Source organism: Theropithecus gelada, chromosome 5 (genome assembly GCF_003255815.1).
Source record: "Theropithecus gelada isolate Dixy chromosome 5, Tgel_1.0, whole genome shotgun sequence".
NCBI classification, from domain to species: Eukaryota; Metazoa; Chordata; class Mammalia; order Primates; family Cercopithecidae; genus Theropithecus; species Theropithecus gelada.
This window is the reverse complement of record NC_037672.1, coordinates 47,452,675-47,457,628: the sequence shown is the minus strand read 5'-3', so window position 1 is coordinate 47,457,628 and position 4,954 is coordinate 47,452,675. Positions and strand designations below refer to the sequence as shown.

The 4,954-nt window shown below is 38.3% G+C and overlaps 1 pseudogene; it reads left to right on the top strand.

The window, feature by feature from the left end:
• Positions 1-342: 342 nt before the first annotated feature.
• On the top strand, positions 343-673 carry LOC112625373 (annotated as a pseudogene).
• The last annotated feature ends 4,281 nt before the right edge of the window (positions 674-4,954 follow it).

Below are 4,954 nucleotides of genomic sequence, written 5' to 3'. Positions count from 1 at the left end.
CACAGCACAGTGCCTAGTATATAGTAGATCTCTGTAAATATTTGTTAAGATAATAAAAGAAAGGAAAGAAAGAAAAATGAAAGAAAGGGAGGGAGGAAGGAAGGAGAGAATCCACTAATAAACTTAACCATTCCTTATTTTATGTGAAGTGATCACTCTAACCTATCTACATCTCTAATTTTACCAGTCGTGCCCTCTGTTTTGATAAGGAAGACTCCCTCCTCTGCCTCCTATTTATCTTCTTTAACTTACACACTGTAAGAAAATACAACACCACTTTTGTCTTCCCATCATCTTGGATCCTGGGGAGGCCTGCTGGGAATAGGACTTCTAAAAGGAAATATGTCTGGAAGGCTGTTGTCCAAGCCATTTTGCGGGCTATAAGCGGGGTCGCCGGAATCAAAGGGAGCACACAGCTCTTCTTAAAATTGAAGGTGTTTATTCCCGAGATGAAGCAGAATTCTATTTGAGCAAGAGATGCTCTTATGTATATAAAGCAAAGAACAACACAGTGACTCCTGATGGCAAACCAAACAAAACCAGAGTAATCTGGGGAAAGGTTACTCCGGCCCATGGAAACAGTGGCATGGTTCATGCCAAATTCCAAAGCAACCTTCCTGCTAAGGCTATTGGACACAGAATCTGAGTGATGCTGGACCCCTCAAGGATTTAAAGTAATGAAAAGTCAATAAATGAAAGTGGATTTGTGAGAAAAAAAGAAAGAAAGAAAGAAAGAAAGAAAGAAAGAAAGAAAGAAAGAAAGAAAGAAAGAAAGAAAGAAAGAGAGAAAGAACAGAAAGAGAGAGAAGGAAAAAAAAGAAGGAAGGAAAGAAAGAAAGAAAGAAGGAAAGAAAGAAAGAAAGAAAGAAAGAAAGAAAGAAAGAAAGAAAGAAAGAAAGAAAGAAAGAAAGAAAGAAAGAAAGACAGACAAACAGGAAGGAAGGAAAGAAGGAGAAAGAGAGGAAGGAAGGAAAGAAGGAAGGAAGGAAAGAAGGAAGGAAAGGAGGGGAGAATACAAGACCACTTTAGTGATAATGTTGGTACTCTTCATAATGGATTAAAGTAAGAGCGTCTATTCAAAATTGTTCCTCAGACATTTCTTTTTCCAGAAAGGAAAGCCATCCTGAGCATTTCACCTTTGAAGCTGGAGTGGAAGTGATGCAGTCGGATAAGCTGGAGGCTCTGGATGGGGCAGGAGATACTACACTAGTACTGAGACCCTGCAGATAAGATGAGCCCAGTAGTGGAATGGAAAGGACAAGCAGAGCTTTCAGAGGGTCACCTTCCCTTCCTTCCTTGTCCTCAGCCATCTCTTCCCACAGACTCTCCACTGAAGTAGTACTGGGGAAATGGGTGTGAGGAATCTGAGCTAGCAAAAAGGTAGGAGCGGGGATGGAGGAAGAAGAGGAAGTGAGGTCTCAAGATCAGCAGCTGGAAGGAAATGAGAATCTCAGTGCTCAGCACCGGCAATTTTTCCTGTGTAAGGGCTATTCGTAAATTTAGCTTAAAGACTTTTTAGGCTGTCTAATGTATGTCTCAATGTTAACTTAATTCCAATACACACCATTAGGTGATCTCTAGTTAATTTTTACAATTAAAATTGTTCCTAAGGTTTTACAAAAGGGAAAATAAACCAAACACTTCAATTTATATTAAACCTGTCCACATTTGAAAACCACACATGTATTGTTTCATTTATTATTATTTTTCTTGTATTTCTCCAAGATTCCTTTGGAAATAATCACTGTTGTAAACTCACTGATGTATCCAGGGAGACAGTTAGAAGCCTAGTTTCAAACATATGGCAAAGTAAATACATAAAAATATTTGGAAATGAATTTTTCCAACCATAAACATTCTTACTAATGCTTGGGAAAGCACAAAAGAAACTTTTATAGCTCTCTGGTGGTGATTTGATTTAAGACAAGAAAATTCTGGTAATCGTTTTTCTCCTCCGTACTTTATAACTTTTGTTCTTTCTTATAAAGAAAAACATTTTTGTGGGACTATAGCTTAAACTGAAGAAATGCCTATTTTTATATATCATATCACTCAAGTCCATTTATATTCTGCCTTTTTAAGGTGTCCCAGCATCAGAGTAATGTATAATTTTCTTTGGAACTCTTGACAAAACATTCTAATTCACAAGTCTTTAAACACTTCAAAAAGATTATATTTTCATAAATTTCATATTGTCTCTTTCCTGAAACGACAACTTCAGTTTAGGGAAATTTCCACACAGCTTTGGGAATTACCAGTTTATAAGAAGCCTATGTGTTCACTACCACATTTTGAAATATATAAGGATGGTTTCCTTGGAATCCTCCCAGGAACCCCAGTTTCAGAATCATGAATATAGAGGACATACTTCAAGAGTGACCAGTGAAGAATAGGACTTTCTTGATGCAAGATAATACAAAAAGGTGGGAAGGAACTGGATTAGAATAATGACTTTCAATCTCTAGCCCACCTGACTATAAGGGGTATGCTACCTTTATTCAGAATAAATAAAGTATTTGCAAATATAGATTAAATAATGCTATTATTTCTGGAGATATTCTTAAAAGTTGTAAAATATCAAAGTGTTGCTGAACTCATGGTAGCTCTTGCTACTATCTGTTCTCCATCAGTTACTTTCAAGTAGAATATTGGTTTGATATCAAGTAGCTATGGTTTGAATGTATATGTCCCTTCAAAATCCACATTGAAACAATCCCTATTGTGGTGGTATTAAGAGGTGAGGCCTTTTGGAAAGTGATTAAATAACAATGAATGGAATTATTGCCCTTATAAAAGAGGCTTCAGAGAGCCACCTGACCCTTCCATCTCTTTTACCATGTAAGAACACGGTGAGAGGCACCATCTTGTAAGCAGAGAGCGAGCCATTACCAGACACCAAATCTGCTGGCTCCTTGATCTTGGACTTCCCAGCTTCCAGAACTGTGAGACATAAATTTCAATTATAAATTACCCAGTCTAAGGTATTTTATTATAGCAGCAGGAACAGATTCAGACAAATGTGTATTAGCCCCATTACTAAAACATAACCAGAGGAGGAGTTGGTTTAGCTGAGAACAGAGGTGTCCTGGGAGGTAAATAAATCTCTATTTCAATGGAAACAAATGGTCTTCCCTAGATGTTTCCCATTTATCAATGAGAGTTGTCATCCTTTCCTTCTACTGCCAATATATCTTGTTAATAGCTGCAGAGGTATGTACTGTGCTTAGTTACAGGTTGTTGTTTTCATTGACTGGAGGCCCTACTACACTCGGATAGACTTCTCTGATGACAATTGTCTGCACGGTTCAAATAATAAATAACCTTGCTTCAAACCCTGTCCTGGGCTCCACCAACCTGCTAGAATATCCAGGTGCCTCAGTTTGTACTAACGCATTTGTTGGTGTTTGCTTGAACTGTGTTTGAAGACTATGGATACCCTTAGTTACCAGGCTTTCCTGCAAGACTTAATCTGTCTCATCACCTGCTACAGATGGAACTTGGGCCTATCCTACTCCAGTGGGAGGGTTTATTGCCATCCCTAGATTTACTGTTCCAACTAGTCAAGTGCCATACAGCGTCGTAAACTACAAGAATGGGCACCAAATGGAAATGTTCTCTAAAAAGTAATACAGTTCTTTGTTTAGAAAAAGAATGTTCCTTCCTTTCCAGAGAGTTCCAAACTGCTTTTTCTTCAATGTGCCCCCTACCTTAATTGAACTAAACTTTCATCTTGAATATTGTGAGCCATGATAGGTTTTATTTCCAGATAGGATGTTAATGAACCAGATTGTGTTAAATTTTCAACTCTTTATCAGTAGTCTCCACACTAGGACGCATGAAGACTTCTCATAGGGATGTGAACATGGAAAGTTTTAAGGGAATCAAGTTTCTTTTCTTAACTTTTATATGTTCGCGTCCTTGAAACTGATCTGCCTGAGAATATGACTGTGTTCAAGGAGTCTGCCAATTTTCCTCTCCCACCCTCCCTTTCACTATATAAAAGTGAGGTGAACAGCCCAGCCATCCTGAATTTAATATGTACATTATGCCAGGGTGTTAAAATCTCTGGGAGTGCCAAAATAGAAGAAGTTCAAAATATTGCTGTCCGTGAAGCCTCATTTAAGTAAGTCACCATAAATCCACAGTAGAACTTTATATGTTTCCCTCTCTTACACATGTTTCTGTGCATAGTGTTAGAAATGGGGTGTTTTGGCCCATGTTGGAATGTTCTGCATTTAGACATATCATAGAGTAGGAACAGCAAGAGGGATGACTGTTTTTGTTTAATGATAATTTCTTTTCTCTCCCCTAATTATGGGCAAGGAAAATATGTTTCATCTGAAAGAGACAGCAATAAAAACATCCAGGCACAGTGGTTCACATCTGTAATCTCAACACTTTGGGAGGCCAACACAGGCAGATCATTTGAGACCAGGAGATTGAGACCATCCTGGGCAACGTGGCGAAATCTTGTCTCTATAAAAATTAGCTAGATGTGGTGGCACACAGCTGTAGTCCCAGCTACTCAGAAGGCTGAGGCAGGAGGATCACTTGAGCCTGAGAGGTGGAGCTTGCAGTAAGCTGAAATCACACCACTGCACTTTAACCTGGGCAACAGAGTGAGACCCTGTCTCAAAAAAAAAAAAAAAAAAAAAAAAAAGCAATGAAAACAAAGCAAACAGAATGTCAGAAATGTATACACAATGAAATGCTACCACAGCACCTTATTTTATCCAGTCAGCAAATTCAGTTTTTCGAACTCCTCTTCTCCAATGATCTTTTTCTTCATCCTATCTCAGCCATCAACTTCCAGGATTATCGATTATATTTTATTATGCCTTGTTGTTTACAATAACTGCAGCACCTCCAGAGTCTCTCACCACCACAGGTACTCACCCATAAAGAAATGTAACTGTATCTTCCACTCCCTCCTGTTAGTAAAGATAAACATCAA